This window comes from Pan troglodytes, chromosome 5 (assembly GCF_028858775.2).
Source record: "Pan troglodytes isolate AG18354 chromosome 5, NHGRI_mPanTro3-v2.0_pri, whole genome shotgun sequence".
NCBI classification, from domain to species: domain Eukaryota; kingdom Metazoa; phylum Chordata; class Mammalia; order Primates; family Hominidae; genus Pan; species Pan troglodytes.
In genome coordinates this window covers 11,548,951-11,572,053 of record NC_072403.2, presented here as the reverse complement: position 1 = coordinate 11,572,053, position 23,103 = coordinate 11,548,951, and the positions used below count along the sequence as shown (strand labels likewise).

Genomic DNA, 23,103 nt, shown 5'->3' with positions numbered 1-23,103 from the left:
ACCCTATCCTTCTCTTGCACAGTACTTTTCATCCTCACTGTTTGTGTACTTACTTACTTCATGGCTGTCTTCCTGAGAGACTGCCATTTTTGAGGGTGGGGTGTGCTGCATCTCTGTCTCCACCTCTGGAATCTCCTTACTGTGCACAGTCCCTGTTACATTGCAGGTATTCTAGAGCCTAGAGGAGCACATTACAGAGCCGCCTGCTGTGAGCAATGACTACATTACAGTCAGTGCATTCAGCTGTGTTTTCTCTTCTAACTGCGTGAGCTAGTGGACATACCACGTCGGTGGGACAGAGCGTTGCCTCCATCCCTGGATTGTCCTAGGGTTTAGCAACCACGTGGAATGGCAGAGAGGCTGAAGCTGGACACGCAAAGCCACCTGGTGGGAACTTGATAACCCACAACCATAGAATTGTGGAATTTTAGAATCCAAAGGGACCTTCGATTACGTACAATATTATTCATGTTTTCTTATTTCTTTTCTTAACAGAAGGATGACTATTTTACTAGTTTTATCAGATAACTGCATATAGTTGTCCCTCAGTATCTGAGGGGGATTGATTCCAGGGCCCCCACAGCTACCAAAATCCTCAGGTCCCTTATATAAAATGGTGTAGTATTTGCATATAACCTATGCACATCTAGATTACTCATAATACCTAATACAATGTAAATGTTATGTAAGTAGCTGTTATATTGTATTTTAAAATTTTTATTATGTTTTACTGTTGTATTTTTAAATTGTTTTTCCCCCAAATATTTTTGACTACAATTGGCTGAATCCACAGATGTGAAACCCCTATATACAGAGAGCTGACTGCATTGATGTGTTCTTTTGTTGATCCTCTTTATAATTCTTTTTTTTTTTTTTTAAAGAATTGAAAAGGGCATCAAAACTACAGATACGATTCGTCAGCTTGCTACTTTCTGCTCGTGGATGCTGCTGAAAAAACATCATTAAAGTCTCTCTTCTCCCTGCCGTCCTGTCTAAGTCAGAGTCTCCTAAAGAGCCCGAATAGCTGAGGAAGCTCTTCATTGGAGGGTTGAGCTTTGAAACAACCAATGAGAGCCTGAGGAGCCATTCTGAGCAATGGGGAATGCTCCTGGACTGTGTGGTAATGAGAGACCCAAACACCAATTGCTCCAGGGGCTTTGGGTTTGTCACTATGCCACTGCGGAGGAGGTGGAAGCAGCCACGAATGCAAGGCCACACAAGGTGGATGGAAGAGTTGTGGAACCAAAGAGAGCTGTCTCAAGAGAAGATTCTCAAACACCAGGTGCCCACTTAACTGTGAAAAAGGCATTTGTTGGTGGCATTAAAGACACTGAAGAACATCACCTAAGAGATTACTTTGAAGAGATTATTTTGAACAGTTTGGAAAAACTGAAGTGACTGAAATCATGACTGACCGAGGCAGTGGCAAGAAAAGGGGCTTTGCCTTTGTAACTTTTGACGACCATGACTCCGTGGATAAGACTGTCATTCAGAAATGCCATCCTGTGAATGGCCACAACTGTGAAGTTAGGAAAGCCCTGTCAAAGCAAGAGATGGTGAGTGCTTCTTTCAGCCAAAGAGATGAAGTGGTTCTGAAAACTTTGGTGGTGGTCGTGGAGGTGGTTTCAGTGGGAATGACAACTTTGGTCATGGAGGACACTTCAGTGGTCATGGTGGCTTTGGTGGCAGCCATGATGGTGGTGGATATGGTGGCAGGGCGGATGGCTATAATGGATTTGGTAATGATGGAAGCAATTTTGGAGGTGGTGGAAGCTACAATGATTTTGGCAATTACAACAATCAGTCTTCAAATTTTGGACCCATGAAGGGAGGAAACTTTGGAGGCAGAAGCTCTGGTCCCTATGGTGGTAGAGGCCAATACTTTGCCAAACCATGAAACCAAGGTGGCTAGGGCGGTTCCAGTAGCAGCAGTAGCTAAGGCAGTGGCAGAAGATTTTAATTAGGAAACAAAGCTTAGCCGGAGAGGAGAGCCAGAGAAGTGTCAGGGAAGCTACAGGTTACAACGGATTTGTGAACTCAGCCAAGCACAGTGGTGGCAGGGCCTAGCTGCTACAAAGAAGACATATTTTAGACAAATACTCATGTGTATGGGCAAAAAACTGAGGACTGTATTTGTGACTAACTGTATAACAGGTTATTTTAGTTTCTGTTCTGTGGAAAGTGTAAAGCATTCCAACAAAGGGTTTTAATACAGATTTTTTTTTTTTGGCACCCATGCTGTTGATTGCTAAATGTAATAGTCTGATTGTGATACTGAATAAATGTCTTTTTTTTTTTTTTAATGTGCTGTATAAAGTTAGTCTGCTCTGAAGCCATCTTGGTAAATTTTCCCCAAGAGTGTGAAGTTAGAATTCCTTCAGGGTGATGCCAGGTTCTTTTTGGAGTTTATATACAACCTGCTTGGGTGGAGAAGCCATTGTCTTCAGAAACCTTGGTGTAGGTGAACTGATGGTTACTGTTGCGATCTGAAGTTCACCATTAAAAGGGATTACCCAAGCAAAATCATGGAATTATTGGTTATAAAAATGATTGTTGGCCCATCCTATGCAATATATCTAAATTGAATCTGGAACCAGATAAAATTATAGATGGGAATGAAGTTTGTGTATCATTCATTATCATGTGTAATCAATAAACGATTTAATTCTCAAAAAAAACTACAGATACAGTAGAGACTTTAGAAGTCATAGGTGAATATTTTGAACCATTTAGTAAAAATGAACTTGGAAACTTGGATTAAATGGATATTTCACTCAAAACAGAAAACTTAAACTGATGACTAGGTACCCACCATCAGCAGTGCTCTGTCTCATCACAGGTCTAACCAAGGCAGTAAACAAGAAACAGCTATGAACCTAAGGAATAGAAATGGCATAGGCAAAAATGTGTGATCCCAAATTTGAAGTTTTCCTACCAGGCATATGACTTGGACATGCGCAAACTGATGGTAAACACTCCTGTAACACTCTCTTCTTACCCTTACATTTATCACACTGCAGCTATTTCCAATGGTCTTGAAACGATATCCTTATATTTGAGGTTAAAAAGCAAGTTACAACAAAGTTCCAAGAATGAGTAATACTACGTTTTCCTACATCAATGCAATTAAATTTGAAGTTCACAATAAAAAGATATTTGTTAAAAGTCATAAAATTCATATATTTGGAAACTAAAAAAAAAAAAAAAACATGCCCAAGTAAAAAGTAGCAATATAATCAATGTTCTTGGGGTGTTTGAAAGGTATATTACCTCTCATTCTGGTGTGGTCACAATTCTTTACTGTATTATTCTAATCTTCTATATCCTTTCTTTTATCTGCTGATTTTCTTGATCTATCACTTTCTAATAAAAAGATAATAAAATCTCCCACTTGATCTCTGGGAAAGGTCCCTCCTCAGTCCCAGGAAATGAAAGTCATGACTTGTTAATCAAGACTAGTATAAACGAGTCATGGTTATTTACACCATTGGCCAGGCGAGGAGGGGGCATGACCTCAGTTTCACCAATGAGATGTTGTGGCAATTCTGTGGAGACTAAAACATCAGACCTCAGTGGGGACAGCTTTTCCACCCTTCCTTCCTGCTTGAGATGGTGGAACAAGGTCATGATGACTGAATGGCTTCAGATTTTTAACAGGTCACTTTAATCTATTTATATTCACTGTGATTATCAATATATTTTATTTATACCATCTTCATTTGTGTTTTCTGCTAACCAGTCTTCCTCTTTCCATAAATTTTCTCCTTTTCTGTGCCTATTGGATTGCTTGATTTTCAAAATATTCTAATATTTTCCCCCTGGTGTAAGGAGTAAATTGTATTTCTCTTCTTTAAGAAATACACACACACACACACACACACACACACATATTATCCTTTAATAAATTGTTCCAAGCACAAAGTTATTTAGTGTCTCTATTCAGCTACTAAAAAAGACAGGAAGCTTCATTTTCCCTAGCAGCCCCCCTTCCTGGTTATTCTTGTCTAGAGTTTCATCTTCTAAACAAAATCACAGGTAAAACAATAAATTAACTCAACAGCTAATTATAAGTTAAAAATATTTTTAAATTCCATATTTTTTCTTGTTTTCCACCTCTTTGTTGGGGGACAGTGCTCTATGGAGTTTTCATAAAACTTGTGGTGGCTTGTACACCAAATAGCACTGGAAGATGGTTAGTCTCTCCCTCTGGAGCAGAAAGCTGGTTTGTTCCCTCACCAGAATGATAAACATAATGTCTTCCTCAGGGACAAAGACTGGGCAGGTTTACTAATAGCCCCTTTAAAAGACTGGTCTAAAAACAAACACACGCAAATGGACAAATGAAATACTGGAAGGTGCCCAAGCTTGAGGGTTTTCAGCTGTGCTCCAGCCCAGTGTGTGTACAGCATCCAGAGCTGCTCCACCTCCCCGCTATTGAACTGGGGGACTAGAAGAGCCAATGCTAAGAGAACTCACGCCACCTCTGTGCTGAGTAACAAAGTCCTTGGTCTTTGAGGCAGGAGTCTCTTGTCTTTCTGCTGCATCTATGAAAGTGCAGCGGTACCTTGTTAACCTGCAAGTGAGGTAAAATCTTAGGCCTTTCCTAGTCCTAACACCTTTCCTTCTTTTTCACTTCTGCTCTCTCAGATAAGTATCATTCAACCGTTTTTTTTGGCAGTGAAAGTCCACAGGAGGCAAACTCTCTCAGTATTTGCATGTCTGAAACCCCTCACACTTTAATAATTTGGTAGGACACAAAATTCTAGCTTCATGTTTGTCTTCCCCAAGCACTCTGACAACTTCCCTGCCGCCTATTAGTAATGGTGACGAGTCTGCTGTCAGTCAGTGCTACTTCTTCACAGGTAATCTATCTTTCCTTCCAGGCAGTTTGGAAGCGGTGTAGCTTTATCCCCAAGGCTCTGCAATTTGACTCTGATGAGGCTGGGTCTGCATTTATCTTTATTTATTCTGCTCAGTATTCTGAGAGCGCTCTCAATCAGAGGGTTCACGTCTTGTTCCAATTCTGAAAAATTCCAGCCCTACTTCTCTGCCATTCCTTTCATTCTCTCCTGGAACTGCAATAATCCATACTGCGGAGCTTCTGAATCTATCTTCCTCTCCTCTTAACTGACCTAGTTTAGGTTTTATTCTGTGTGTGTCTGTGCTGCATTCTGGGTGAATTCTTCAGTAACAGCGTCTTAACTCCTAATTCTCCTGTCAACTGAGTCTAGTAGTCTCATCTGTTTTTCCTTCTTTATTTTAATGAATCTATCACTCATTTCTGAGATTCTAATTTTTTTCCTTATCTACTTACCCTTCATTTCTGCCAGTTTTTGCCTCTTATTCAGAATTTTCCTTTTTTGTTTAATGGTTATTATTTCTCCAATGGTCTCTTTGAGGGCATCAGGCATTTTTTTTTCCAAGATAGCTTTTTTATTTTACTTTAGTCTCCAGTGAATTCACATTCTGATTGCTGATTTGGATGGCTGACACCCCAAGGTCAGAGTTCCTCACGTGGCATGGAATTTGGGTGGGCAGGCTTGGCCTGCATGGGAGATAATTGTGAATGTTCTCTTGCTGATCACCCTCCCTGCTCAGAGGTTTTTATGGTTCCTCTGCTCGAACCCCTCACACAGAATGGAGTTGACGTGGTGGTCTGGGTTCTTGCCCAATGGTGATATGGCTGATGACGACATGGGGTACTTAGCTCAGTTCCTGAGAAGGAGGCCTTGTCTCTGTCCTGTGCTCTTCCCAGGATCAAAGCTTTCTATAGGCTAGAGGTTAGGGCAGGCAGTGATTCAGGCCTCCCTTCTAGATCAGAGGACAGGACCACTACCCTGCCCGCTTTCAAGCAGAGTACATGCTCTGGCCTGGCACATTTAGTCTTACTGCCACCAGAGCTATGCCTCTGTTTCCACCTCCCGGCTTGCGATCCTGCAGCCCACAGCGTCTGGTTTCACACTCTGCTTTGCGTTTGTCTCTGGTCTGTAGTGATATATCTTTTTTAGGGGAGTAGGGGGCATGATTATGACTTTTTCATTTTCGCTTTTTAGATTTTGATCTGTCACTGCTGTGTGTTTGGAGCAGGCAAAGTGCAGCCTACAAAGCAGCCACGACATGACTCTGTTTCCTCACACAATGGTTCTTAACTTTGTCAGGGAGGAGGACAAAGGTCTCCCCAAGAATATGAAAACAGATTCAAATTCTTGTTCCAGAAATGTATATATCTTCTTAAATACAGATTTTCATGTAGAACTTTTAGGATTCACAAACCCAATAAAGTCATTCAATGACCGGAATAAGGATCTGGTCTATGACCCAGACTCAAAAGTGTGTCATGCAGTTCAAATACAGACAGCTGAGATGACTGACTTAAGGGAGTTAAAAAATACAAAAATCATACTTTACTAACATGATATATACATGTATGTACATATACTGTGTATACCTCAATATTGTTAAGAATATATACTTTATGATAAAATCATACATAAAGGCAATCATTGTTTGTCTTGTGGTAACTACTTTCAATGCAGCATGTTTATTTAAATTTAAAAAGTCTGCCTTTTATGGGCTAGAAGAGAAACCCCTGCCTGCAGCTCACAGTTCTGTGGTTTCAGAGACGCCTGGGGTCCACCGAGGGCCTGGTAGTGAGTGCACGGCAGCCCACCTCCTCCCCTGCCCATTCCTGCTGCCACCCCTGCCTTTCCACAGGTGTTGAACCTGCGAGCACCTGCTAATGAGCTTTCTGGCATGTTCATCTCTGCCTCAGAGTTTGCTTTCTGGGGGGGAAACTGACCTGTGACTCCAAGACATCAACAAAATGTCAGCAACCAGTCGACGTAAGAATTGGTGTCCAGGGAAACAGCAAGCTTCAAGGAGTGTAGATGGGAGTGTGGCAGACCTGGCTCAGAATCTGCCCCATCCTACGAGCGATGACAGAGGAACGGCTCTGTCAGGGCCCCCTGGCAACCTCGCACATATCCGCATAAGCCACCAAGCAAAGACTTGAACCGCAGCTCATCTGTGTCTTGAAAGGATAAAGTCTTGTGATCCTCTGGTGTTCCAGGCCTTTAAGGAGCTGCTAGGAGCCATCTCCTACCCACCTCCCTACTTCCCTGGGAGGCTGTCATGAGGCAGTTTCTCCTCACATCCCAGGTTCTGAAGGGGTGTGAGGCTCTCTGGCTTCCCTCCTTGGAATAGTACCATAGAATATAAAACCTCTGAGCTGCAGCCTTTAACTGGCTTCTCTGCAATGGGCTATGTCACAGCTGGCATTGTAATCACCGGCTCTGTTATGGATTGACTTGTGTTCCCCTCCCAGAAAAAGATAATGTGGGAGTCCTAAACCCCAGTACCTCAGAATACGAGCTTACTTAAAGACAGGATCTTTACGGAGGTAATACATTTAAAATGAAATCATTGGAGTGGACCCTAATGCAATATGACTGGTATCCTAATCAAACTGGGGAGATCTGAACACAGGCATGCACACAGGGAGCACACCACCTGCAGATGAAGCCAGAGGCTGGGATAATGCTCCTGCAAGCCCAGGAATGCCAAAGCGTGCCAGCAAACCACTGGAGGTGAAGGAGGCACAAAACAGATCCTCAGAAGGAATCAACCCTGCCAACACCTTGATCTTAAGACTTCCAGCCTCCAGAACTGAGAGACAATAAGTTTCTGCTGTTTAAGCCACCCTGGCTGTGGTACCTGTTTATGACCGCCCTACTAAACTAACATACCCGCCCTTTGTTTCAGGACCCTCCTTTTGTGATGGGTGGGAGCTTGCAACTTTGGCTACTCTTCCTTCTGCATTTATGTAAGTAATAAGCTGTCTAAATCTACAGAGGCTCCTAGCCTGGCCAACGTGGCGAAAACCATTTTAACAAAAAAATACAAAAATTAGCTGGGCTTGGTGGTCCATGCCTGTAGTCCCAGCTTCTTGGGAAGCTGAGGTTGGAAGATTGTTTGAGCCCAGGAAGCAGAGGTTGCAGTGAGCTAAGATTGCGCCACTGCACTACAGCCTAGGTAACAGAGCGAGACCCTGTGTCAAAAAATAACACAATAAAAAATAGAGTGGCCCCTTGTATCTTTACCAGCCGAAATCGGTCAGGCCTTGGCCCTGACTGGTGTGCCGTGGGCTTGACACACGACTGAGGCCAATATGCCTCAGTTTCTTCATCTATAAAATGGAGACAGCATACTGTGGTGAAGATGACATGAAATAATATTCACAAAGCCCAGACGTCATAGTGTTCTAGACAAAACACTGATTTGGAGAGTACAACAGATACACAAGTTTGATGGTTGTCCATGACCCGGTTATAAATTATAAGCGTGCCAAAAGGGACTGAGGAGGGGAGGGGTAAAAAGTGGGATTCTGGTTTAACAATGCTACCCCATCCTAACTGGCCCCTGCTCCGGGCCTAGCCCCCGTATATGAAATATAAATGTCTCCACGCACCTTCCAAGGTTAAAATCCTGGGAGGTTCCCTTTTTTTTTTTTTTTTTTTTGAGACGGAGTCTCACTCTATTGCCAGGCTGGAGCGCAGTGGCATGATCTCGGCTCACTGCAACCTCTGCCTCCTGGGTTCAAGTGATTCTCCTGCCTCAGCCTCCCAAGTAGCTGGGACTGCAGGTGGCCACCACCACGCCCAGCTAATTTTTCTATTTTTAGTAGAGACGGGGTTTTACCATGTTGGCCAGGATGGTCTCGATCTCTTGACCTCGTGATCCACCCACCTCAGCCTCCCAAAGTGCTGGGATTACAGGCGGAGCCACTGCACCCGGCTGGAGGTTTCCTTTTATCATTCCATGACTGAATAAAAATTCTTCAGCTCCCATGAATCTGTTCATAAACATTCTCAAGAAAGCTAATAATTCTCAAGAAAGCATTGTCAGTTGTTAATTCAACCCAGTACTGCAGCACCCTTATTTCAGTAAAGTTTCTTTCTGCATCAAAATATTCCCCTTACCTTAAAACTCTTCTCCTTTTTAATGTTACTGAAACAGGGGAGCACTATCATTCTCCACTTGCAAATTTTTCCATGCTAGTCAATCATTATTAAGTCATTCTCTGGTTTCCTTCCCTTTAGGCTAAGTTACTGTGTTTTTTGGTTTTCTTTCTCAGCTCAGAAATTATTTGCAATGCATGTCAAACAGGAGAGGGTCTCTGTTTTCTCCACAAGTTCTCCACAGTTATGGCATTGTCAAGGTGACTTTGAGTCAGCTTCTAACCATGGCCACGTTTAGTTAAAGGACCACTTTGCAGCTTTTATGGCACTTGTTCTCTTTCTAGATCAGAGCACACGTCCCCTGATTTTGATTGTGATTATATGATTACCGATGGTCACCGTTTGTGGGGTGCTGTGTGCCAGAGACTGTGCCAGCCACTTAATGTGTATTATCTCATTAACACACAGCACAACTCCACGAGATAGCCACCATTACCACTCCATGTGTCCACGAGGACACTGAGACTTAGAGACCTTAACTAAGCTGTCTAAGGTCCAACAGCCAGTAAGTGGCAGAGCCAAGGTCAAATGCAGGTCTGCTAAGGCCAGGCTGTGCTGTTAACCCCTGTACTTTGAGGCCTCCCCACTCTCGTCTTTTTTTTTTTTTTTTTTTTTTTGTGATGGAGTTTCACTCTCGTTGCCCAGGCTGGAGTGCAATGGCGTGATCTTGGCTCACCACAACCTCCACCTCCCAAGTTCAAGTGATTCTCCTGCCTCAGGCTCCTGAGTAGCTGGGATTACAGGCGCCCGCCACCATGCCTGGCTAATTTTTTTGTATTTTTAGTAGAGACAGGGTTTCTCCATGTTGGTCAGGCTGGTCTCGAACTCCCGACCTTGGGTGATCCACCTGCCTTGGCCTCCCAAAGTGCTGGGATTACAGGTGTGAACCACTGAGCCCAGCCCCAAGGCCTCCCATTTAAAACTAAGGGCTCTGATATAGCTTGGGCTGCTGTAACAAAAATACCACAGACTCAGTGGCTTGAACAACAAACATTTACTTCTCACTGTTCTGGAGGCCACAGGGTACCAGCATGGTTGGGTGCTTGAAGGCCCTCTTCCTGGTTTAGAGATGGCGGCTTTCTTGCTGAATCTTCACATGGCAGGGGGAGAGAAAGAGAGAGCTGCAAGCTCTGCTGTCTCTTCCTCTAATGGCATTAATCCCATTCCTGAGAGATCTACCCTCATGAACTAATTACCCCTCTAAAGCTCCACTTCCTAATACCCTGGTGGATGGATCTCAAAGTACGAATTTGGGAGGGACACAAACATTTAGTCCAAGTTTCTACTACTGTTTCCAGAAGTAGTCTATTCAGCCTAATTAACAATTATGTAAATAACACCAAATCCAACATTTATCCCTATGGTGTCTTCCATGACATTTCCTTTTCGAATGATTAATTTAGCTTTTAGATTAATTATCTTGAGTCATAAGCACTTCCAGTCTGTTTATAGCCCATGCAATCGTGTTCTTATCTAAATTCACTTAAAAATCAGCTTTACCTATAAAAAATAGCATGCACTATCAGTTACTTTGTTTTCCATCGAAATGTTTGATGGCCCTTACTTTTAATTCCATCTATTCATTTTGTAATAAAAACTGCTTATCAAATTTGGCTGGTGAGTTTGGTACTTTATGAATTCAGGTTGTTTTAACTTATGATTTCATGCTGCTTTGATATTTACAGATTTTCTCACTTTGTTCCAATATTTTGTTTTTATTCTTACTTTCACTGAGTACCAGGAGCATACTGTGTTGGCCAGAGTTAGGCACAGTTCCTACTCAGGCAACTTTTGTTCTGTTACTTCATTAAGAAACCACACGAGACTCATCGAGTTCTACACATCCCTCTAAATTGTAATGTTTCCCATATTTGTACCTAACTTTTGATAGAATTTCTGTAAGTATTTCCATAATGAAATCATATGGAACAATCATTTTGGTAACCTTGTATTCAATTAACTTTTGATGTTTCAATATCATGGTCCCCCAACTATCTAGTGAATTCCTTGAGGAAAGAAACGGATTTTCAAGTCTTTTTGAATCCTTTCATATTTGCCTTACAGCTCTAGAATGCTTTACTTAAACAGATCATGTATTTGGAAAATGGAGCTACAGTGTGCTACTTTAGTTAGACAGGGGAGTAAGAGCCCATTTGCATTGCATGTGGCTCCAAAATCTTCATGGGGACTTAGGGTCTGAAGCAAGGTTTCAACGCCCCTGCCTGAACTTAATGCTTTTTCACAAAAAAAAAAAAAAAAAAAAGAAGCAAGCCTGAGAAATCTTTGTTAAATAAAATATCGCATGTGCCTCTGGTTAAGGAAGGGCTTGCAGAGGAGGTGGCGACCTCAGCCCAGAGTTCATAATATTTCACTGCCTTTGAACATCTGGCCAGGTATTTTATACAGAATAAAAATGCCAAAAGTACAGTATCTTGTGGGGTGATGAAAATGTTCTAAAATTGACTGTGGAGATCACATATCTGTGAATATACTAAAAAACACCACTGAATTACAGACCTTAAATGGGTGAATTGTATAGCAGGTAAATTAATCTTGCAAACGTTTTCATGAAAACAAAAAATGAATACATATATTGACAGAAGAAATACAGAGAACTTCTCTTTTCTATTCTGTCTCTATCTCATCTTCAGAACTTACCAAACACTTAATCTTTTACGTTCATTTTTTTCGGTTAAATAACTAGTCTTTCTGGAGGCGGCATTACTGTCACACTCTATTTTTCCTCTCAGAGGTAAAATATTTGCAGGAGGTTTGCCCATCTGTGTAGATCTTCCATTGCATTTCTTTTCTGTATCGTCATGGTCTTGTGCCATCATGTACTTTAAGTGAACTCACGTATGGTTTTGGTTATAATTTCTCTCAGTTAATCATGCTTACTGTGAGACAGATATAAGCCTTCCATCTGCCTCATTTAAAATGAGTGGAGATGCTAGGTGAAAACACACATAATGAGAAGCTAGGTCTGTGAACCCCTAACCTTGAATTTAACCTCAAATATACTTAGAGGATGAACTCTCAGAGCTGGCTCACAGTTTCTTGTTAATTTCACATCATCTCAGTCTCTGCAAGGCCCCCATTCTGATAGGGACTCTATATGCTGCAAGGTAAAACTGAGGCCCAGCTAGCGAAGTCACTTGAATTTGCCTGAATCCACACAAAGCTGGCCTTCTGACTGTTCCAGTGTACAGAGGAAAAGGAGCAAATTGAAATGAACCCAAAGAACTTAAGACGTGATTTCCAGTGGCTTATTCAAAATTGGAGCAAATGTCAAACATCCAAATCTCACAGAAGGAAGGCCTTTTACAGACTGGACCCCCTTGAATCTGACCTTCCTCCTTTCTTCCTCACCCTACCCCTACCCCCATGTCCTGGTCTAGTGGTCCTTTGGGGCCAGATGCTTTGATACTACATGTTTTCGATTTCTTCCTGACCTCCATAGTGCTAAAGAATTAACACTGTTTCTGTTTTTTCTCTGCAGTGACCCCAGTCCCCCAGTAGACATTCACCTTATGCCTGTGTTGGAAGCATTGTTTTCTACCCCTTTTGGTGACAGAAATACCCAGGGAAAGTGGTTATGCTGAGTTGATTACTTCTGAAAACATTTATTGATTGATACTTCCAGAAAATAGTCTAACATCAACTCTCAATTACAGGGTAGAAATGGAGAGAAGACAAAAAGCTAAACATGACCACTTATTTATTTACTTACATACTTACATACTTACTTACTCATTTATTTATTTATTTATTTTGGAGACAAGGTCTCCCTCTGTTGCCTGGGCTGGAGTGCAGTGGTACATTCATAGCTCACTGCAGCCTTGACCTGCTGGGCTCAAGTGATCCTACAGCCTCAGCCTCCAGAGCAGCGGGAACTACAGGCAGGTACCACCATACCTGACTAATTTTTTTTTTTTGCAGAGACGGGGTCTCACTATGCTGTCTAGCCTCATCTTGAACTTTTGGCCTCAAGCAATCCTCCCACCTTGGCCTCCCGAAGTGCTAGGATTACAGGCATGAGCCTTCTTGCCCCATCTTTCACCTAAATTTTTAAGAGAAAACATCATAGTTGCTCTGGGCAAGGAAAGGGGTGGCAGGGAGACAGGATGGGGAAGAAAACTCTTGGTGACCCAAGGGACTGGTGAGATTGATCACAGGTCCGGTGGCGGCTTCATGGGTAGCTACTGTATTATTATGCTGCATAATTTCAACAGAGCATATATTTTCTAAATATCAAGTACTAGATAAAAAAGAAAATTAAAGGAAAAAGGATATCAATGTTAGTCATTAGCTAGAGAAATTATGTAATGCAAGGAAATATTGGCTACGGTTTATGCATTTGTATGTTTTTAAAAATTGGCTTTTCTATATTTAAAATAAAATTCCACCTGTTTAATATTAGAGTAGACTTCAACAAAAAAGACAATGAGTTCAATTTCTCCACGTTAGGGAGAAATGTGAAATGTTATTTTCTTCTGGGCCAAATTCAAATGAGTCCAACAAAGCCTACGCCAAAGTTCACAGCGGGCCGCTGCGATGCCTTGGTTAGCAGAGTGCTGTGAGTTTGGAGGGCTGCTGGAGAAATGGCCGGCTCTCAGCTCAGGCGGTGGCCTGCAGAACTCAAACATCAGACCAGAGAAAAGAACATCAGGCGCTGCTCTGTGTCTTGCCTGCGATGGCTGCTTCAGCCACTCAGACTTCCTCCCTGCTTCCCAAGAGCTCATAGGCCAGAGGGGAAAGGGAATTTTAGAGGTGTCGAGTGCAAAATGTGGCACTGTGCACCAGGAGCAGAAGCAGACCCAGCTGTCTTGGCAAACATGGCCCAAAGTCCTCAAGGAGTCAGGTCACTCTCCCCTTCCCAAAGACAGCCACACCTTCCATCCAGCAAGCAAAAGTCTCAGTAAGATCAGTCCATTCAAATAACAAAACATGGGTGAATATTTACAAGTTTTTGGCCATCTGTTGGGTCAAATGCCAAACTTAGCAGGGAGAAGAAAAAGGTACTGAGTGCTTTCTGGAGCAGCTGCTTTCCGTCCAGGGCAGCAGTGCCAGCGCCAGGCCTTCTTCTCCCTGACCAGGCACAAACTGCCAGCTTTCTGCATCCAGGTTTCCTCATCTGCAAAAGCGGGTGCTCAGCACCTCACACACTGTCACCTGACCAAAACTATCCCACAGGGTGTCACGAGGGGGACTGTGCAAACCCTGGGCCATTGTCAAGTACCTCTGAGACATGCTGGATTTAACCAAGTTAGGCAGGGGAAACCTAACAAAGATTATAAGTGAGTTTGTCCTTCCTACATTGTAAACTGAAAAGACCAAGTGCAACCCAAATTTTGGATTCCACTGGTTACTAGAGGCCAGAAGAGAACCTGGCAGGGGCATTCACATCCGACTTGCAGGGTATCTCACATCTCACCTCCACCCAAATCACTATTCCTGTTTCTCAAAATGACCATGGGCTTCCTGCTGGTTTAAGAATATTAACTATTTGGAATCTGGAAAAGTAGCTTTTTAGTGTTCCATCAAATAAATCCTATGCAATGTCGCTGAGGCTATGAACAAGCAAAATCATCAATTAAGAGCTAAAATTGTAAGCCCTTTAATGATTAATTTCCCTTATGCAAAATGAATAATGGTTCCATACACAGCACTAGTCAGGAAACCAAATTTAGGGATGTCTTCTTTCTCCAGAAACTATCACATATGCTGGTACCTACATATGACAGAGAGGTTTTCAACTTTCACTTACCCATTCTCACAATGGAGCAAGGCAGATGGTGTTGCCCAGATTTTGTGGACGGGGAAAGGGGGTGCAGAAGCAACTGCACTCAGGGGTGCACGGTTAATGAGCGAGAGGAGAGCTGGGATCGAAGCAGAGGTGCATGTGACTCCCAAATCTCCTGTTCAGCCATCAATCACAGCACACCAACAAAGCATCACCTCTTCCTGATGGCCTCCCTGAATATGCTGAATGTATAACGGTGGCGGCACCTCTCCTGTCTCCTAGGGCATCTCTATTCCTATTTTAGCTTCAGTAGACTCCTATAGAATAAGACTAATATCCTTACCTCATTGAATTATTACGAAAATTAAATGGGGTAACATATTTAAAACCCTTATAAATTACAAAACTCCATACTAGGTAAGGTATAATTAACTACCCCCTTTCTCTTGCCAGGCACTGTTACTTTATCTCATCTTCAAATGAGGTCTAAGGGGGAGGTCACTCAGCCGCTACAACTCAGCCCTGCTACTTGCTAGTTTTTGTGACCTTGGGTGTTTCCTTAATCGCCCAATCTCCCATCTACAAAAAGAGAGATGATTCCAGTCGTCTGTCATGGTGTTGCCAGTGGGGATTAAAGGTGTCAGTGTTGGTAAGTGTATCGTAAACATATACATGTTTACTATTTTACTGCTCTTCCATTCATGGCCAACCACAGTTTAGTTCAGATCCATCTGCTTCTCCCACCTCCTCAAGCTGTGGCAATGACCATCCCAGTCTGTAACCTGGGGAAGTGTTTACATTTCTGTTTGTGTCACTTGGTGGCAAGTGTTAGGGGCAGGGATCACATTTTCTCCCTCGTTCTATTAACCATAGTGCCTGGCGCACAGTGGAAATAACCAACATTTGCGGACTTGAATGAGAAAGTCTGTGGCTCTCTTTCATGATTTCTGGTTTCACCAGCCTTGATCTGGCTGTGGTACCAGGGACACAGGAAATGGGGAGAAGGGCCATCAGAGAATGCCGACAGAAGCGAAAACCTATCAGAAAGAGCACATGATTGGCGGTTCAGCTGAGGCATCATTTCCCCTTAGGTACACATCAAAGGATTAAGGGGTAGACCTCCTAGGCACCAGGTATGAAGGGATTATAAAATGGACACTTGGAAATGCTGAGAGTCTTTTAGACTTTTTCTCTGAAGAGCTAAAGGGTCAAACTCAGAGCTAGAGAGGAAGAAACAAGAAGAAAAAGTGCAGGGCTCAAAGCTACAAGACAGAAAAGACCTTCGGCTTTGCTCTTGGGCTAATAAAGCAGTAATTAAGCTGTGGCCTCTCAGCTCCAAACCCCCTTCCTGCACTCTGCGGTGGGAGACTGGGTTGGACTCTGCAAACTGCCCTTCAGCTAGGCCTGCAGCTCCCCAGGAGGCTCCTCCAGTTGGCCCTGGAGGAAGGCTGCCGGCCGGACAGAGGAGAAGGGGCTGGCTCCATTCTGCCAGCTTTCTGTTTCTGTCAGGGGCTCAGCAACACGGCTCCTACACACTGGCAACCAGGAGCAGAGGCTTCATACACATCACAGTTTTCCCAACATCACAGCATCGGCCTCATTGAACCCCTCCTCAGAGATGCCAGCACAGCCCCTCTCCTTGGAGGTGGGTCCCAGCCCCACGGGTCCCTCCTCTGAGCTCAGAGACACCTGCTTGGCTTGTCCTCCTCTTCAGGGGTCTGGGCCTTAGCTCTGAAGGACCCTCCACTGAGGTTTTAAGTTTCATTAATTCCAGCCTCTTCGATTGTTCCCTCAGCCCCAGGGTGGGGAGCTGCTTTCTGCCATCTACCTCCATGATACCTCCACGTTCTCCTCTTGACTTCTTAATTACCTCCCTCAAAGGCTAACATTTCTTTAGTTTAAATTCTCTGTATTAAAAACCAAACAAATGGCATGGTTTCTGTCTCCTGCCTCGACGTCACTGATGCGGCAAAGAAGGAAGGGAGAAACAAATTTATCAAGAAGTCTGTGGTCTTTATCCCTGTTATCGCACCAGATTCTAATAAAGTACAGAAAGAAAACCCAGAAAAACCAATTCACAACATAAATTTAAACAAAGAACTGAAGGAACAAGGGTGTTGATAAGTTGCTCAGGGAATAACAAAGGTGCTTCAGGCACGAATCCTCTGCTCATTGAGGGAAACTTCAAAGGTACCAGCTCCCTCTCCTCTTGTGATACTCAACAAGAAAACACTCTCCAAGTACTATGCCCTACACTGAAGGATCTCCATCCCTGCAAAGAAAAGATCCTAGGCCTGCATGCCCTCAAATTTCTTTCCCTTCCACCCAAAAAATACTCAGCGATGTCAGAAGAGAACTCCAAACTAGGTGAGGGACCTGGGAATGAATGTCAGGAAGGGTGAAGGAGTATGGAACAGGACTGGAGGGGCCTGTCCCCATGCCTGCCACGTGGAAACACTCCTTCCACAGACCCTTAGCCAGGGATTTAGTTGCTGTGTGTTCAGCCACCTGCTACCCTGTGGGGCCATCATTAGTTGTGTTTGAACAATAGCAATGAGCCAGAAAACACAGCCCTACATTCTGACTGGCACAGGACTCTCCGACCATCTTCCTGTCCCCATGGCTTCTCCACTGCCCCGAAATGCCATAAAAAATTCAGCCTGAGCCTGAATAAAATGGAATCAAACATTTTCCTATGGGCTATTTTTTTCAATAACTTCCTCCCCAAATAACCCAAGGATTCAAAGTGGTTTGCGGAGCCTCGCCATTGTCCTCACTTGACAGGTAATATGGAGACAGCCTTTGTTCCCACGGAAAGTGTGAAGAACCTGAATGTGACAAACCACACAGGAGGTAACTTCCTTTTGGCAGAGTTGTCCACAGGTGCTGAATTTCTTTAATTTATTTATTTTTGTGGAGAGGGAGGTGGAAGACGATGGGCATAAAAAGACGCCCACTGGCTCATCATTTCAGTTGGAGGCGTTTCTCTGCAACATGTTCTCTTGCTGCACCTTCTCTTACAGGTATCACTTTGCCCCTGCACTGTGAAGATAACTGTTTACTGGGTGCGGCCGTGCACCTCTGTGTTTGGAAAGGCGCTAGCAGAGGCCAGGGGGCGGGAGGTGCAGTTCCTTCATGGAGGAGCCATAGGGGTAACCTTCCAAGAGACACGGCTTCGCGTGAGCTGGAAAACCTTGCATGGATACGCCTGTTACTCACTCACGGTCGGCAGGATCCCGTCTGTTCTGTCCACCCCTCCTCACTTGTTCTGTGTGCTGCTAATGAACCAGAAGCACGGCATTGCTCAGGACGGCTTTGGTCGGCTCACCCTTTCTAGTACTGTGACAAGGAGATAAGGCAGAAAGCAGAGATGGGAGGAGGGTGAGGGCCAGAGGGAAGATTTGTGAGATGAGGCAGAGAGAGAAGAAGCGCCGATCGCCTTAAGAGGCTGGGCCGCAAGCAGGTTGTGACCAGGCGCTGTGTGGCCCAGTGTGATGGATGGTTGGTCCCTCATGCCACCAGCTGTGACTTCAAGAGGCCTGGGTACCTGCTAGGTCCTCCTTTCTGAGCTTTTCTCGCTCTGGGCCTCATGGCAGGCAAGGAATACTGACTGTGCTGTGAATATGAAACATTTCTTTCCTAAGGGAAAGCGAGGGGAGACAAAGCAGGGTATGTCAACATCAGAGACAGTGTCTGCTGCCTTCCCCATTCTTATTGGCTATCGGTTGTTTTGAAATACAGGATCTCTCCAGGTGCCTAGCATATGTCCTCTCAGCTCTAAAGCAAAGGCACTAGGTAAATCCAATAAACAAAGAAAGAGTCTGGGGTAGAGGCTCAGTCTATTTCAGGGTTGGCAGGTTGGTGAATTTTCTACTGTAAGATCACACCACTGTTTTCAAGGGATTTAAAATATTACAAGTGATAGTAGAGGCTGTGTCTCTTAAAGATTTGAACCAGTCAAAGTAAATATGGCAGATTTGTTTTTTCTTGTTGTTGTTTTGTTTTTCTTTTCTGTTTTTTTTTTGGAGACAAGGTCTCGCTCTGTCACACAGGCTGGAGTATAGTGGTGTGATCACGGCTCACTGTAGCCTCAACCTCCCGGGCTCAAGTGATTCCCTGACCTCAGCCTCCCAAGTAGCTGGGACTAAAAGCATACACCACTATGTGTGGCTAATTTTTGTATTTTTTTGTAGAGATGGAGTTTTCCCATGTTGCCCAGGCTGGTCTCAAACTCCTGAGCTCAAGCAGTCTTCCCACCTTGGCCTCCCAAAGTGCTGGGATTACAGGCGTGAGCCACCATGCCCGGCCAAATACGGCATATTTTAAAAGGCTAGAGCAGTGATATAAAAATATGAGCATCTACAAAATGTATTGTCTGCAAACACTTTGGCATCAATTGACCCAACTTAGACAGTCTTCCTTTTCTCTTCACTCATTAATTCAACAAATATGTATAGAAAGCTATGTGCGAAGAAACATGAAAGGCACACGAGATTAGTAAGATACTCTTTTTCCACAAGAAATTTACAAAGTGATGGGGAAGTAAGTATGGGTTAAATTAATTTAAATATTTAATTTAAACATTGGTTACACTAATTTAAGGAATGAAGTACAAACACAGTACTATGGGAATCCAAAGCGCAATCATGATCTGTTGGGAGGATCATAGAGTGAGGGGCTATGTGAGTTGATGATTGTATAATGGCAGGAGTGGGAAGGGAAAGGATCCTCGGGGCGAGAAGAAATGGGTCAGCATTTCCATCAGCAAACCCTGGGAGATAAAGCTGAGGTTCCTTCAAGCTCCACATGCCATGGTATAGATGAATGAGGTTTATGTCGAATGTGAAACACAACAGGTCATCCGAGTGGACATGCCGGCAGGCACCTGGATTGCCCATATCTCGAGGAGGCGTTCAGGCCAGAGGCAAACCTCGTGAGAGCAGAAGTCACGTCTTGTGTTTCTGTGATCTTCCCCACAGAATCCAACAGAGTGGTCACAGCTGTGCTCAGAGAAGCTGATGTAAGTTGCGGAGGGGACATAAGATTTCTTCTCATATTCAATCAACTCTCAGATACAGAAAGCTGACCACCTTGTCTCGGACCACTTGGTTCTAGTGTTTTCCCTTGTTCCTGCTGTTACTTGGCCTTAGTGTGACTTTCAGATACCTAAACTTCATTTAAGTATGGTATTCTTTTCTCTAAGTTCCAGGAAATTAATTTAGAACTTTGTCAAAAAAGATGAAATGGTAGGGTTTTCTTATCCAAGATTCAATGGCATTAACACCAAAAGATTCCCTCATCCATTCCCAAAGGTCCAATAAACAGAAGTCTGGGTTGATTGTGAAAGTGTAATGTTGCACTCATACTTATTTTCTTCGATCTGTGTGTTTTTTATATGGGATTGATATGCACAAATTATACCATATCACCAGAATACATTTTCACAGCTCATCTCCATGACTGCTTAGTAATTTCTCATGGTTAATCCATTTTCCAGGAATTTCACTCTAAGCTTACAATGTGCAAAGCAATGAGCTGTTAGGAAATTTAAAATAAGTAAGATGTAGGTATTCTTTAAGAGGAGTTTGAAATTTAGAGAATGGAAAGGCCTAAAAATGTTTATAACATAAGACATGATAGGCCAAATGCAAAAATGGAGCAAAATATCTCTTCCCTCAAAAAACTGAAGTGCTGGCCAGCTTCAGTACAATGTACATAGCTGTACTTCCACTGACTAGTATAAAGTCTACTGGGATGAGGACTGCACATATGGGATTGAGGGGTAAAAGATGAATGTGAATAGTGCATGAGGCCCATTTCCTACTCAAATCCATATCAACAGATGCTATGCTGGGAATATTTTTCTCAGAGATGGGGATGGATCTGAATGAATGCTCACATTCCCAGCCTGTCCCTCATCAAACAACGAACACCTCTGTGCTAGATGACACCACGGTACAGCTGGTAGCTATGACCCCAGTAACTGTGGAGCACTGTGCCGGAGCTGAAGGGCTCTCAGCCGGGCTGGCTGGGTGCCTGAGACTCAATGCAAGTGAATCTACATCCCCAGGAATAGTGCTGGGCATCAGTCTCCTCTGAAAGCTCCACAGAGAACTTGGACACATACGGCGCATGGGGAAAGCACTGCTCCAGCCTCATGCAATGTGTTTATCTCGCTCTATAAAAGGCCACTGGTCATCTATGCATCATTCTTCACTATCACATTTGCCTGCACTGAGATCCAGTCCAGTAGCACCACCAACTTTAAATACATTATCTAACATTACTGAGCACTTAGAGTATGTCAGGTACTGAACTGAGAACCTTACATACATTTTGATATTTAATCTTCAAAAACCGCCTTAGGAGTGAAGTACTATATTGGTTTCCCAATTTATAGATGGAGAAACCGTAACTTGCAGTTAAGTGACTGTGCAGTCTCATAGCTATGCAGGGTGGGGCTGCGGATGGAAACGCTCTCTGCTTGGCATCCAAGTTTATGCTTCTAATCACTAGGATATAGCAGCTCATTTATATGTATGGAATATTCTATTTTTTAATGTGCTCTGCATCTATGCACAAACAGCTAGTTGACACATACTTATCCATAAAATAGAGAAAAATAAAATATCTACTTGGAAATGATTTACCAAAAGGTTATATATTCAGCACTTATTTTCATAAAGCATTTTGCTGCTTATCTCTGTCCAATCTCAGCAACCAGACTCTTAGCAGGATACCACTGGTGTTCCCAGATATGGCAGGTTGCAATGTGCTTCGTCTAACACTTAAGGAATCACTGCAGTGAGCCTGCTGCATTACAGCACATCTGCAGAGGTAGCCGCACTCAGTGTACAAATCGAGCAGGCTCTGAAAAACATGGTACTGCCAAAGCGAAGCTACAGGGTTCTTGCTGTCTTCAAAATAAAAGATGATTCTTACATTGTTCAAGAGAAGATTACTGCCAAAGACAAACTAGTTTTCTGAGCTCTGTCCTCTGATAAGCATGTACTGCAATCCTGCCACATGAATACTAATTTTACCACTAAGGGTCAATATTTATGCAGCTCTAGCTACCTGCCAAGTGCTGTCTTGGGGCTTTCTGTTAATCCTCACACCAACCCCTCATCAGAGCTGAGGAGACTGAGGCACAGTAAGGCTAAGAAACTTGCCCAGGGTTAAGTTAGGAAGCAGCCGAACTGGGGCTGGGGGACCTAGGACAGGGGGAGCGGGCTCTAGCTCTTGGCTTTTTACCACCCCCTCCCTACGGACCAGGCTGTGTGACAGGCCTTGGGATTATAAAGGTATCAGAGATGCAGTTCCTTGAGAAGCTGAGAAACACACCCATCACTGTGGAGCTGGGACATGGAGGGCCAGTTGTCTCTTTAAGTCTGAATTAGCAACATAGTAAAGACTAACCTAAAACTGTCAAGAAAGACTATCAGGAATGGCTCCCTCTCATACAGTATTAATTCCTCGAAAATGGCCTCAAAGAGCTGATTGCCTATGGCGATGATGTGAATATAGACAAAGGTGTAGAAAGACAGGCAGGCCTGGCCTTAGGATGAAAAACAGAACTGAAGGCTGTAATGCCAGGTTGCCTGGGGATCACAGATGAGGCAGTTGGATCCCCACAAAGAACTGCACGCGAAAGAACCTAGCAAGTCTGGAGCCTGGTGGACAATCAAATAAACGGTGATTACTGGTTAGGAAGCACTTGGAGAAAGAGTCCTATGATGGAAACAGAGGCCCAGTAGGCAGAACCAGTGGAACCCATTGGTTGAACAGAAGACATGGGTTTTCTTTCTTCTTAGCAAGGGAAAAGGGCAGAGGTCAAAAAGCGAAAAGGTGAGCAAGCTGGCAGGGGAGGGAGAGGGCAGCCACCAGGAGCCCATTAGCAGATGTCCCTAGGACTTTGCTTTTATATGCAGACACTGCAAAACCAACAGCTTATGGGCCAAACAGTGTGCTGCTTTGTGTTTTAATCTGAACAATTTGTCTACAGAAAAATCAGGAAAGTTAACACCTTCCAGATTTCTAACTTATCTTTTAAAAAATAAAAGTCAAGGCAGATTGGCCTTGGGCTTCCAGGAGGCCACAGCGTGGTCCCGAGGAGAAGAGGCTGGCAATGCCCTGCTGCCCACGCCCACACCACTTCCCCCGCCCTTCACCCTGGGCCCCTTAACATGTTTGCATCCCCTGCTTGGCCCATGTGCACATTTGAATAGGTGACCCTAAGTTCAGATACTAAGAAGAGGAGGGAATACGGCTGCCTTGGGGTAGAACAAGGACCCATGCTTTATAGTAAGGGGAAACTCGATTATGAAGAGGCCTAGCTGTCAC

At 43.7% G+C, this 23,103-nt stretch overlaps 1 protein-coding gene and 1 pseudogene across 16 annotated transcripts in view; one reads left to right on the top strand and one right to left on the bottom strand.

Moving 5' to 3' along the window:
- The window catches only part of FARS2 (phenylalanyl-tRNA synthetase 2, mitochondrial), a 593,088-nt gene that overhangs the window by 240,330 nt on the left and 329,655 nt on the right, over positions 1 to 23,103 (bottom strand).
- On the top strand, positions 1,088 to 5,481 carry LOC107974984 (heterogeneous nuclear ribonucleoprotein A1-like; annotated as a pseudogene).